Source organism: Rhinopithecus roxellana, chromosome 4, assembly GCF_007565055.1.
Source record: "Rhinopithecus roxellana isolate Shanxi Qingling chromosome 4, ASM756505v1, whole genome shotgun sequence".
In the NCBI taxonomy this organism is placed as follows: domain Eukaryota; kingdom Metazoa; phylum Chordata; class Mammalia; order Primates; family Cercopithecidae; genus Rhinopithecus; species Rhinopithecus roxellana.
In genome coordinates, this window is record NC_044552.1 from 60,852,653 (window position 1) to 60,867,303 (window position 14,651).

At 39.7% G+C, this 14,651-nt stretch overlaps 1 long non-coding RNA gene across 1 annotated transcript in view; it reads left to right on the forward strand.

Moving 5' to 3' along the window:
* The window catches only part of LOC115897003, a 247,107-nt gene that overhangs the window by 97,901 nt on the left and 134,555 nt on the right, over nucleotides 1-14,651 (forward strand). Inside the window, exon 3 of the long non-coding RNA XR_004056969.1 lies at nucleotides 4,310-4,426. This is a non-coding gene — a long non-coding RNA (uncharacterized LOC115897003). The remainder of the gene's footprint in view (nucleotides 1-4,309; nucleotides 4,427-14,651) is intronic.

Consider the following 14,651-nt stretch of genomic DNA (forward strand, 5'->3'; position numbering starts at 1 on the left):
GAGCTAGAATGAACCCTGTATTGTTGGTAGGAATTTAAGGTTTCATTGTGAATGTGTGGATTTTGATATGTAGAAATTTTATAGATATAGAAATTTCAGTGTAGAAATAATATAAACGTTAAAGTGTACGCATGTCTATGAATAAATGCACACACACATACACACCCACACACACCCACACCTCACACCCCACACCCATTTCCTAACTCTGTTCACTGAAAGGGCCAGGATGCAGTGACAGCCCAGTAAATATGAGCACATCTGCTACCCAGATTGTAGTTTCGAAATTCCAGTTTTTGCTTAAAGCAACTATGGGTCTTTGAAAAAAAAATGTCTGGTTCTAGAGCTGGGAAAGAAAAGGTACAAGATGAACCCTGAATAGTCTTGTGACAGAAGATACAGAAACTCTGAAAGAATATTGGGAGACGCCACAAGAATGCAGCAGTCAGCTTGAAGGGATTGTCACTAAACCCATGTGAAACCTGGAACAATTTGAGCACCAAAATGACAATGATAGTTACAGATTATATCCCACTAAACAAGAAATACATGAATCCACACTTGCATAAATAAATAAATGCATGAAAATGTGGGGAGAGGAGAAAATTCTTCCTTAAAATAGAACACTGTCTGATATATAGAAGGAATTCTGGAATTGGAGAGATTACCATTTGGCAGTCATCACAGTAATAATTAATCCAGGTAAGAAACATCAACGGATGTTAACAATAGTGAATACAGGTTGGATGAGGATCAGAATCTTTATATAACCATAAAGTATCTGTCCACAAATCCTTATGCATTTTAAGGGGAAACACAGGAGCTTTACTGGAGAAACTTGGAAGACACAACCTTCCTCAAGTGATCAGAGATCTCATCAGCAGTGACGGGACACACAGTGTTCTGTGTCACTTGATGGGATGCAATGAGAAGAACATAGCATGTCTTCCAAACAATGCAGTCTTCAGATCTTTTCATGAGAACATCTCTAATCCCAGTTCAGGGGCATTTTACAAATTAATTCACCTGCTGCCTTCCATAATATAAAGGTCGTGAAGGTCAAGGATACTATTCCAGATCAAAAGAGACAGAAGAGCGATGACAACTAAATAGAAAGTGTGATCCTGAAATGGATCCTTTGACTAGAAAGAGCACTACTGGGAAAGTTGGCCTAACTCAATTTGGGGTCTCCCGGTGAAGGATACATGAGAGTTCTTTGAACAACTCCTACAACATTTCTGCAAGTTTGAAATTCTTTTGACACAAAAAGTAAGACATACTTTGTACAGGAAATCTGAGCTTTTAGTTTTTACTTTATTTTACAAAGTTAAAAGGAATAGTTTCTGAATTCTTTTTTATTTTGGATTTTTGTAAGAATCTTACAGGGTATAATTATTAGACTTTTAGTTCTGAATTTCTGTGGTTGTGCAGAGAAGAATATAGTTTTATGAGATAGGGACTTTTCTGGATGTGTGATATCATTTGTGTAATTACGGAAATTCATTCATATTTGACTGGGAAAATAGTTGGAACCTTGGAGTGTCTTAAGGCCATTGTCGAGATATTTATGAGGCATTTTAGATTAATGAGATTATGAGTTGGTGTTCTGGAGTCATGTTTCCTGAGCTCAAATCCTGCGCCCACCACTTACCAGTGTGTGACTTTGAGCAAGTGAACTAACCTGTTTCTTGTGTCATCTATAAAATGTAGGTAACAATAGCACCTATCTCGTGTGGCTATTGCAGACCATCTGATTAATACTAGTAGAGTGCTGCGAAGAGTACTGGCTTAGAGAAAATGCTATGTTGTTGTTATTATTATCATCATTATATATTATTGCTGCTGCTGCTGCTGCTGCTGTTACTGTTGCAATATGGGTGTAATTTGTGTAGCACAGGGAGGGGAACATCACACACTGGGGACTGTTGGGGAGTGGGTAGAAAGGGGAGGGAGAACATTAGGACAAATATCTAATGCATGCCAGGCTTAAAACCTAGATGACAGGCCGGGCACAGTGGCTCATGCCTGTAATTCCAGCACTTTGGGAGGTGGGTGGATCACGAGGTCAGGCATTTGAGACTAGCCTAGCCAACATAGTGAAACCCCATCGCTACTAAAAATACAAAAAATTAACCGAGTATGGTGGCAGGCACCTGTAATCCCAGCTACTTGGGAGGCTGAGGTAAGAGAATTGCTTGAACCGGGAAGGCAGAGGTTGCAGTCAGCTGAGACTGCACCACTGCACTCCAGCCCGGGTGACAGTGCGAGACTCCATCTCAAAACAAAAAACAAAAACCCCTAGATGATGGGTCGATGGGTGCAGCAAACCACCGTAGCATATGTATACCTATGTAACAAACCTGCACGTTCAGCACATGTATCCCAGAACTTTAAGTAACATTAAAAAAAAGAAAAAGAAAAAATAAAGGACATTTCTGAAGCAAAAAATAAAAAAATAAAAATAATTGTGTAGCAAAGGCTAGAGAAACGAGCTAAAGGAAATTTCATATGGCAGTTTGTTAGAAGTTTGATCCCTCCTCACACTCTGATGATAGAAAGGCCGTTAATGCCATTGATTTTGGATGCTAACACCATGTACTGATCCTTTAAGATGCTTTCTTATTTGCAAAGCCAGCTGCCACACCCAAGCACACTTTAGAGTTTCTTTACCCTTTATTCAGGGAAAAGCACACATTTTAAATGTTCAAGAAGAACAGCAGAAACAAGACAGGATCAAAGCAAAATACAAAGAAAACAAGATTGGAGAATCAGAGAATCAAGATCCAAGGAAAGATGTTTACTTTGGCAGAAATACCTAGAAAATATAGTGACTGCAGGCCTTGTTTCGAGTTCACATATTGAATCTCAACATGTTTACTTATTTGCAAGTGTAAGTAAATGTATGCAGCACACTGAGTTAGCAAACATGGAATATCCCTGAAGGAGGCAGATGTACTGCTCATCAATGTTGTCCACAGTGCACCCTGCATGCTACCACTTGCTCGGGCTCTCCAGCCTGTTCCTTTTCCTGAAAGGGCTTCCAGTCAAGCTCATGATCTATATTATATATGATACTTAGAGAATATTGAGCATTATGCATTTTTATTTCTTTATGCTTTGTTTCTAAAAGGGTTCAAAAGAACAAATTTAGTTGTCTGTTATCCTAAGAAATGCTTAATTGTCCAGAATAGATCTTCATTAACAAAGTATAAAGTGAAAGAAAAGACCAATGGGCAAAGAGAGAGAAGACAGAGATTTTGACTAAAGCCTAGAAGAATAGATAATGAATGACTACTCAGAAAGAAGGAAACATATTGGCGATGGAGGAGGTCAAGGGTTTCACAGTGTATGCTTTCTTTTTTAGAACTATAAGCACTTTTCTGGTCATCTAGCCCAAAAGCCTAAGTTTTTTAGGCATAGGAGAGTTTCAGATATATTGTGAACACATAGCCCATTGCTTAGTCCTCTATCTGAAATACCCAGGTTGTCTCCCCTTGATTCAGACTCTTGTCACTATCTCACCCTGACTATAGTATTTTGAATTTTAGATGATATTTACATATTTTGAGAAGCACTAGCAATTGAGTGGGAATAAACCATCTAGGATTCCTCATATCATCTAAGTTTTAAAACTCTTTACTAGAGTATATGGACCTATGTCAAGACAGTGTGTTAAGGTTGTTCTGTGATTAAGAACTCAGAACCTAGAGCCAGAATCCTTGGGTACAAATCGTGACTGTCATTCACTAGCTGTGTTCCATTTTCTTCATCTGCAAAATGATATCAATGATAAACAAATATGGGCCAGGCACGGTGTCTCATGCCTGTAATCCCTGCACTTTGGCAGGCAGAGGCGGGCAGATCACTTGAGGTCAGGAGTTTGAGACCAGCCTGACCAACATGGCAAAACCCTATCTCTATTAAAAATACAAAAATTAACTGGGCATGGTGGTGCACACCTGTAGTCCCAGCTACTCAGGAGGCTGAGACAGGAGAATCGCTTGAACCTGGGAGAAGGAAGTTGCAGTGAGCAGAGATCACACCACTGCACTCCAGCCTGGGCCACAGAGTGAGACTTCATCTCAAAAAAAAAAAAAAAAAAAAAAGAAACAAATGTGGTTACATATGAAAAAATACCAGCAATATAGGAAGCTTTCAAAAAATGTTAACTGGTATGTATTTGCCTAATGAGTAGAAATAAAAAACTTCAGTACTATTTGGAGACTTGGTATGTTTACATGATTCAGTAATAACTATGCAACACCTCTCCTTCACACAAAGTTCTAATAAATCATTGCTTTTTCTGTAGGTAAAATCTGCTGGTGGAGTCACTCCATTATTCTTATCTGTGGAGATCTAGATCTTGATTTGAAAGTTTCTGAGAAAATCTTCAGCTCAGACTTGAGGTCAACTTTACCAACTGAAGGTAAAAGCTAATTTTATTCATTTAAGTATGAATTGCTCATTACTAAAGCATAGAAAATAAAGATCATTAACATGTCTTATTAACTAGAACGTATCAAATAGAATCCTGGTTTCTTGATGTTGAAAAAATTATGAAATACTAATAGAGAAAAATGGCCATGTGTGGTGGCACAAGCCTGTAATCCCAGCACTTTGGGAGGCCAAGGTAGGTGAATTATCTGAGGTCAGGAGTTCGAGACCAGCCTGGCCAACATGGTGAAACCCTGTCTCTACTAAAAAATACAAAAATTAGCCAGGCATGGTGGCAGGCGCCTTTATCCCAGCTACTTGGGAGGTAGAGGCAGGAGAATTGTTTGAACCTGGGAGGTGGAGGTTGCAGTGAGCCAAGATCAAGCCATTGCACTCAAGCCTGGGGAACAAGAGCGAGACTTCTTTCAAAAAAAAAAAAAAAAAAAAAAAGGAGAAAAAAGAGAAAAATAAGATACAATGAGTAAGGAGAAAAGCTTGTTTCCTGTTATGGTGATGGAAAGCTTTATAATGAGCATCATCAAATCCATTTTTTTTTAAATTTTATTTTTTGGAGACAGAGTCTCACTCTGATACTCAGGCTGCAGTGCAGTGGCACGATCCTAGCTCACCACAGCCTTAAACTCCTAGGCTCTAGTGACCCTCTCGCCTCAGCCTCTCAAGTAGCTGGGATTGCAGGAACATGCCACCACATCGAGCTAAGTTTTTTTCATTTTTTAAAAACCAGAGACAGGGTTCTAAGCCTGTTGTCCAGGCTGGTCTCAAACTCCTGCCTCAACCTCCCAAATTGCTGGGATTACAGGTGTGAACCACCACACCTGGCCTCATATCCTTTTTTTATATCTACAGTACCCAGTTGTTGAAATAATCTTAAAATTTGAGGAAAACAAATAAACTAAGAAACAACCTGCTGCAGGACTGGAGCAGTTGGTGAACAGAATAAGAGAGTATTGAAAAAGATGCAAATTTTTCTGTAAAAACCAGCAGGTGGTAAGCCTGCTGCCTGGAGCCAGGAGACTGGACAGTGGAGAAAATCTCTTCTGAGATGCTCCTCTTCATTTTATGGTTAAGTAAATTATTTTACAGTGTTAAACATGGATGTTGTTGTTGTTTTTAAATAGGGGGAAACTTCCAATAACTGGCTTATTTTCTCATCAGTCTGTGTCTCCTGTTCTTCAGAGGTTGTTCTTAACGTCCTGCATTCACCTCGAATTTCCTACCCCTCCAAGTTGCCAGTTACTGCCAGTCAGAAAAGAAGCTTTAGATGTCAACTCCCTCAAATTTTGCCTCCAGGCCTGTACAATTAACCTGTACTCACTTTCAGTGCTTTGTCACTAGTGAAAGGCAAACCACATCCCAGTCTCACTTAGTTCCTTCTTCTCCTGCTCTGGAACCACCTCCTCCTCCCTGCTCCGGAACCATCTCCTTCTTCCTGCTCTGAAACTGCTGAAACCCACCTCCTTCATCCGGCTTCGGAACCACCTCATTCTTCCTGTTCTGCAGCCTGCCTCCTCCTTCCTGCTCAGAAACTTGCAAAACCCACCTCCACGTTCCTGCTCTGGAACCACCTTCCTTTTCTTGCTCTGGAACCTGCCTTCTCCTTCATCTCGCACTGAGATTTGCTTCCTCCTTCCTGCTCTGGAACCAGCCTCCTCCTTCCTGCTCTGGAACCACCTCCTCCTCCCTGCTCTGGAACCTGCCTTCTCCTTCCTGCACTGGAGTCTGCCTGCTCTTTCCTGCTCTGGAACCTGCCTTCTCCTTAATCTTGCACTGGGATCTGCCTCCTCCTTCCTGCTGTGGAACCTGCCTTCTCCTTAATCTTGCACTGGGATCTGCCTCCTCCTTCCTGCTGTGGAACCTGCCTTCTCCTCCTTCCTGCCCTGGAACCTGCCTCCTCCTTCCTGCTGTGGAACCTGCCTTCTCCTTCATCTTGCTCTGGGATCTGCCGCCTCCTCCTGCTCTGGAACCTGCTTTCTCTTCCCTCCTGCCCTGGAACCTGCCTCCTCCTTCATCTTGCCCTGGAACCTGCCTCCTCCTTCCTGCTCTGGAACCTGCTACTCCTTCTTCCTGCTCTGGAAGTGCTGAAACTCACCTCCGTATTCCTGTTCTGGAGCCACCTACTTCTTCCTGACCTGGAATCTGCCTCCTCCTTCTGGCACTGGGATCTGCCTCCTCCTTCCTGCTCTGAAAACTGCCTCCTCTTTCTTCCTTCTTCCTGCCCTGGAACCTGCCTCCTCCTTCCTGAGCTGGGAACTACCTTCTTCCTCCTGCTCTGAGATTGCCAAAATCCATCTTCACGTTTCTGCTCTGGAACCAACTCCCACTTCTTGCTCTGGAACCTGCCTCCTCTTTTCTGCTCTGGAACCTGTCTTCTCCTTCCTGCTCTGAGATCTACCTCCTCCTCCTTCCTGCACTGGGATCTGCCTGCTCCTTCCTGCTTTGGAAACTACCTCCTATCTGCTCTGGAACCTGCCTCCTCTACTACTCTGGGATCTGCCTTCTCCTTCCTGCTCTGGAACCAATTCCCTCTTCTTGCTCTGGAGCCTGTCTCCTTCCTTCCTCCCATCCAAGTACTAACCAGGCCCGACCCTGCTTAGCTTCTGAGATCAGATGAGATCCGGTGTGTTCAGGGTGGTATGGCTATAGACAGTCTCCTTCTCCTCCTTCCTCCTCTGGAACCTACCTCTTCCTCACTGCTCTGGAACCTGTCTCCTCTTTACCACTCTGGGATCTGCCTCCTCCTTCTTGCTCTGGCATCCGCCTCCTCCTTTCTGCTCTGGAACCCACCTCCTCTTTACTGCTCTGGGATCTGCCTCCTTCTTTCTGCTTTAGAACCCGCCTCCTCCTTCCTGTGCTAAAACCTACCTCCTGCTTCCTGCTCTGGGACCCGCCACCTCCTTCCTACTCTGGGATCTGCCTCCTCCTTCCTGCTCTGGAACCTGCCTCCTCTTTACTACTCTGGAATCTGCCTTTTCCTTTCAGTTCTGGAACCTGCCTCCTCCTTCCTGCACTGATACCTGCCTCCTCATTCCTGCTATGCCATCTGCCTCCTCCTTCCTACTCTGGAACCTGCCTACTCCTTCCTGCTCCGGAACCTGCCTCCCACTTCCTGCTCTGAGACCTACCTCCTCTTCCTGCTCTGGAACCTGCCTCCTCCTTCCTGCTCTGGGATCTTCCTCCTGCTTCCTGCTCTGAGACCTACCTCCTCTTCCTGCTCTGGAACCTGTGTCTTCTTGTGCTGGAGCCCACCTCAGTTTCTCCTTTCTCCTTATCAGCTATCATTTTTGTCACTTCCCCCTTCTTTTTCTTCCTTTTGATTCCTTTGTTCCGTATTTTCAAATATTCACCATTATTTTTTTCTTTTTTAAGAGATTATTTATATGCTACACAAATATTTTAACATGTAGAATTCAGTGGTTTTTAGTATATTCACAAAATTGCATGACTCTTCATGATGTAAAATTCCATGATCTAATTTCAGACTTTTTTCATCACCTCAGTGAGAAACCCATGCCCATTAGTAGGTGCTCCCCATTTTCCTCTTCTTCTCAGTCCCTGGAAACCACTAATCTACTTTCTGTATCTGAGGATTTGCCTATTTTGGGCATTTTATGTAAATGGTATCATACAATTTATAACCTTTTGTATCTGACTTTTTTCACTTAGCATAAGTTTTTAAGGTTTGTCTATGTTCATACATGTGGTAGCATGAATTGCTATTTTGTTCTTTTTTTACGACTGAATAATATTCCATTTTGGAATGGAGCACATTTTGTTTATTGATTCATCAGTTGAGAGACATTTGAAATGTTTCTACTTTTTGACTGTTTAGAATAATGCTGCTATGTACATTCATGTACAAGTTTTTATGTGGATGTATGTTTTCAGTCCTCTTGGATATATATTTAGGAGTGACATTTCTGGGTCATAGGGTAATTCTATACCTAACATTTTGAGGAACTGCCAAACTGTCTTCCAAAGTGGCTGTACCCTTTTACCTTCTCACCAGTAATGTATGAGGTTTCCAATTTCTCTATATCCTTCCTGTTACTGGTTATTGTCAATCTTTTTAAATATAGCCGTCTTAGTGGATGCAAAGTGGTTACTTATTTCCTAGTCTCTCTTTGACACCACTTCTTTTGGGGAATTCTTCTGAACACCCTGAAATCCTTTCTCTCCAGGTTGTGTTAAATGTCCCTGTATTAGTCCGTTTTCACACTGTTGATAAAGACATACCTGAGACTGGGTAATTTATAAAGAAAAAGAGGCTTGGTGGACAGTTCCATATGGCTGGGGAGACCTCACAATCGTGGTGGGACTTCTTACATGGCAGTTTCAAGAGAGAATGAGAGAGCCAAGCAAAAGTGGTTTCCCTGTATAAAAACCATCAGATCTTGTGAGACTTATCACTATCATGCGAACAGTACGGGGGAAACTGTCCCCATGGTTCAATTATCTCTCCCATTGGCTCTCTCTCATAACACATGGGAATTGTGGGAGCTACAATTCAAGACGAGGTTTGGGTGGGAACACAGCCAAACCATATCAGTCCCTCCTGTATATTTCTCAGGCACTCTGTCCTTGTAGCATCCCTCATCACACTGAATCATCATTGTCTATTCACTTTATCTCCTCCATTAGAGTGTGAACCTGTTAGATAGAGTACCAAAATATTCCTGTGGTATTTCCTAGGTTAATACAATGCCTGACACAGTTATTTAGTCTCATCTTTTTGTTGGGAGTGGGATGGGGGGAGACTTATAGACAAGACTTCATAGCTTTATTACTTAATCCCCTAAATACAAGAATGAAAATATTCACTAATATTGTTTATTAGTTGATATCTAGTTAGAAGGAAAAGACAGGATTTTTTAGCCTCTGTGTTTGACTTTTTATTTTTATTTTATTTTATTTTTTTTTGAGATGGAGTTTCACTCTTGTTGCTCAGGCTGGAGTACAATGGCACGATCTCGGCTCACCGCAACCTCCGCCTCCCAGGTTCAAGCAATTCTCCTGCCTCAGCCTCCCTAGTAGCTGGGATTACAGGCATGTGCCACCACGTACAGCTAATTTTGTATTTTTAGTAGAGACAGGATTTCTCCATGTTGGTCAGGCTGGTCTCGAACTCCTGACCTCAGGTGATCCGCCCACCTCGGCCTCCCAAAGTGCTAGCATTACAGGCATGAGTCCCCGCGCCGAGCCATGTTTGACTTTTTATAAAGTTTTTTTTTCTTTACTGTTGTACTACTATGGTACTGTCCCTTAATTCACCAAGAAGTTGGAAGGAAAGAAATAGGGATGCTATACAATATCACCGTAAGGGGAAAATGCCTAGGTGATTTTAAAAGTATAAGTCAATTAGCCATTTTACTTTGATTTTTTAAAAGCTTGACTGATTGAGAACCAACTGTTTCTTTTAAAAAAGAAAATACCAGTTACATAGATTAGACTTTAAAGATTTCAAATGCAGATAGAAGTCAAGAACAATATCGTAAAGTTTATGGATCTTCAAAAATGATGTGTTTCACTGTTAAGTATCAGAAATCGGAGATTCATTTGCATCAGGGTTGAACAGATAGGGATCAGTGCAGGGGAACAAAAGCTAGAAGTAGAATTAAACATAATTAAAGATTTTAAATGTAAGTTTGAATTAAAAAGTACATCCGGCTTGAAGGCTGACTCATACTAAATTATAGTACCCTGTGCATAAGTACAGATTAAAAGGCATATTTAATTAGTTCTTTTGAGAATTTCTCCCTACAAACCTATTGGTTTTTATAATCAATATTTAGATAATGTTGTTTCTTTTTTTTTTTCCTGATTCCAGAAAGATTTGTTTTAGCGTTTTAGATTTTTCTTAATTCAAATGAAGTTACACTTGGACTAGATAGCCATTCTCTTATTTGACAGTGTTTTCAGTGTATTCTTGGAAATTCTATCTAGCTTCCTTGCTATGGTTTTTATATGCTTCTGGAATGATGAGGAAATGGGGGAGGGAAAGAAAGAAAGAAACAAATGTAAGTTGGACCCAGATCAGTGAGATAGTATCAAATGGGGCCAAAATGAATTTGGCAGATGCTTTTCTCATGTTTCCCACTGGAACATGCACATATTGTTACTTGGAATACCACTTGCATTTCTTTCATTCTTGTAAGATTTTTCTTCAGCTTCAGTAACAAACTTTAACTTTAAATAGGAGCCAGGAATGAATATTGAGAATTAAAAAAAAAATGTGTAAATGTACTTAGAATGGATATTTTGCCGTGAAGGTTTGGTTGGTAAAGGATATAATAGACGTCTTTTAACTGTAGGAATGAAAGTGTGGAGGGGCAGAGATAGTGGAAAGTGTGTCATGTTTAGAGATCTGAGTTTGAATTCTCATTTTACCATTTAATAGTGGTATGACTTTGGCAAAGTAATCTTTAAGAGTCTATCTTTCCTTATTTATAAAACAAGAAGATCCCTTTTTCCTCTGTAGTGCTGATTATAAGTGAATTTAGTGACAGAAAACATTCAATAAATGATTGCTATTTCAAAATTGTCATATTTACTAAAAAAAAAAAGTAGTAATTCTTAGGATAAAAATGTAAATTTTCGTATCAAATGTTCTTTTAATGTCAGGTAGGCATTTCAGTTTCATGATGTTCAATGTACATATCACCGGTAGCTGTATTTCCTTGGTTCCTGTATGTCAGCATGGTAGAAAAAGACAAAAATGAGAAAACTTTGAATGTGGGAGCACACAAATTTATATAGATGAAATTGTACAGTACCATGTACTTCATTAATATGCACTTAATAAAGTTTATTAAAATTGAATGAGAGTTGAAGGGATTCAATATCATTTTATTTCTTGCAGTATTTAGGTTACTGCAGACAACTGAGAATTAGCTTTTTTTTAAAAAAAAAAAAAATGTATCCAAAGGAGAAAGATGCTGTATAACTTTCCAAAAAGTCTGTTCTCGTATTTTAAAAAGACACTTGTAAGTTTAAAGGAATCTTAGGCCTCAAGGAGGTGCAAAACTTATACAGAGTTCTCATGTACCCTTCACCCAGCTTCCCCAATGATACTATCTTTAATATCCACAGTACCATTATTAAAACCAGGAAATTGTCATTGTTAGTTTACACCTTCAATGCTTAACCCATTTTAGTGTTTTTAAGTGGAGGAAATTCTTTTTGATGTCTTGCTTAATCAGTTTTCTCCTACATATATTTTTTGAGTGTCAGTATACTAAACAGAAAGATATTTTGAAATTAGAAACCCTTAGGCTCAAATCTTGGCTCTGCCTCTTATTCCTATGCAACTCTGAGGACCTTTCTTAGCATCGATGATCCTTTGTTTCTTCATTTGTAAAAGGTGCTGTCACTTACCTTGCAGAGTTGGCATAAGGATTAGCAATTGTGTATTGTCAAGAGCCTTTTCAATAAATGATGGCTTTTGGAATAACTGTTCTCTTGCTATATTTTCATCAAAAATTGAAAAGAGCTGGCCATTATCTTTAACATAGCATGTGTACTTTGTGGACACCTGTCATTTCAGGACCACTAAATGATAAATTTGCTAAAACAACTTCATGGTTGCTGTAACCCTTCCTTTCTTACTACACCTGTTATGGCCTGCTTGTTTTGCTCCCTGGTCACCTACTTTATCTGCACCTTTCTTTCCTAGCCTATAGACCAAAAGCTACTCCTCTCTATGTACAGATAATATTTCTTCTGCCTTTTGTTGTATGGATTCTAGGAAATGTAGTTCTTTTTAGTTTTTTGTTTGTTTTCTTTTATATAACTTCTTCCAACTTAATTCTGTTTTACAAGCAGTTGATGATAGCCCTAGATAGATGCCTGTTTCAAACCCAGGCTGATACAGCTGGCTCTTGAGTATTCCTGTACAAAAGCTGCCCTTCAGGAAACATCGTGTCCAGGGCTGCTGCCTCCCTCCGCTTGCAGACCTGGTACTCTCTGCATCTAAAACTGGTCACTCCTTCTCATCTCTCCACTTGGGCACAGCTGCAAAGGTAGAAACAGAGTTCTGCACCCCACTTTTTGCTGTACCTTAGTTAGCCCAGAAGCATCTACCCCTGTGTAGCTCAGAAGTGTATAGTACTGTTTAAATACTTAAAATTTGCTATGTTCTATATTGGCCAAGAAATGTCTTCTGATAAGAGCTTCTGGTAGGAAGAGGACCTAAAGCTGCCCTCACAAGATGATATTCGGTTCATTTGGAATAGAAAGTTTTGTTTGCTTTAATTTTTATTTATTGAACTGAAAATTGGAAACAGCCCATTGACTTTTCTATCTTATACAGCATCTCCTCCTACACACGTTTAGCTTCCTGCTCCCTTGAAATCTGGGTGACCTACTCCTGTTTTCAAGTTTTTTCTATTTTATTATTTTGTTCCTTAGCATTTCTGCCTTTTTTGTATCTTCCAAGTTTCCATTTCAAAGGAGAAGGATTATATTTTTATATATTTACCTCCCGTTTGAATGTGTTTAAGGAATGCTTAGAAATGTTCCTTTATGTTTTAAAATATCCCTTCTGCTTAAGAAAGTAGCATATCATTTCCTGCTTTAGTTCTGGCCTCAGTCTGACAGGCCAGGGCTGAAGTAGGGGTGAAAAGTTCACCATCCGGAAGTGCTGGTGAGGTCAGAATCACGTGATGAGGAGTCGACCCAGACTCCTGGTAATTCCCTGAGAATGTGAATCTCTGGGAGAAGGAGCACAAGAGAGAGTTTTTTCTCAAGTCAGCTGCCTGTGCTCAGGCTCTTGCTTACAGTTCTTAGTTTTATGGCACTGTTATTATTATTCTTCCAGGAACTCACTGTAATGCCTTTATTATTGTCTACATCAGTGTTTTAAAAAGTAAAGTTGTAATGCATTGCTAGATTATACAATGAATTTTGTGGACAGAGATCAGTATTAAAAAATAAAAAAGGAAACAGAAAATGTAAACAGAGTGCATTATATGGAATAAGAATATGTGTATTTTGTAAAACTCTTGTTTGATACATAGATCTATACACACAGACACAATCTCATAGGTCTCTACTTATTTGCATATGGGTACACGCTGGCAGGTGTACATTCTCCTTCATCCTCATTCCTAGTCATTCGAGAACTCAGTCGTGCAAAATGCGTGCACTTGTCAGTGGATGTGTTCTTACAAAATTCACATCGTTTCATATTTGGAATTTATTGTAACTGCATTTTAATTCATGTGAATGTGAGTTATATATCTCATTTTGTTTCTTTGTATTTTCTCCACTCAGTATTCTGTTTTAAGATCCATGGATAGTGTTATATGTACATCTAATCCATTGCATCCAAATGCCCATAGTTGTTGAAGTGCACCTAGAATACATTTTACTTCTGTTCTCTCTCAGGGATGGACACCTATATTGTCTCCATCTCACTTCACCATGAACACTACTGTGAACAGCCTCAGATATATCCCTTACTGGAAAGTACCAAGGGGAATTTATTTGGGCTGTAGCCTAATAGTAGACTTGCTGAGCCAGAGGGCTATGTACCCAGCTCAGATACTGTATATAGTATAATTTCAAAAAGTACACTGGTTACCTCCGGAATGATTCACCAGTCAAAGCACGCACCAGCAGTATGAATGCTTATTCCCACATTCCCGCCAGTACTTAGCATTATTAAGCTTTCTAATTTTCCCTATTTCTGTCTAGTGAGTGAAAAATGATATATTTTGTGTTTTGGTTTGTTTTTATCTGACTATTGATGGATTTGATTATGTCTTCATGGACTTGTTTTTTTTTTTTTTTTTTTTTTTTTTTGATTTTTCTCATCTGTAAATTCCCCTTCAAATTCATTGCACATTTATCTACTGGAATTTTTTTACTTTTCCTATTGATTTATAGGCACTCTTTGTATAGTCCAGATAGTCCCTGTCTGGTTTTAGACATTACATGTATTCTCCTAGCCTGTCCTGTTTCTGTTAACTTTTGTCTCTTATACTTTTTATTGAATGGAAGTCTTTAATTTTGATGTAATTTAGTTTATCAATATTTTACTCTGGGGGCTTTGAAAAATATTCCCTTTTCTTCTGATACAAAAATTATCTATTAATATCAGTTTTATAGTTTTATCTTTCACAATTAGGACTTTAATCTATCTGAAGTCCACATGTGTATGTGGTGGTAGGTAGCAATCCATTAATTTTTCATATGGTGAT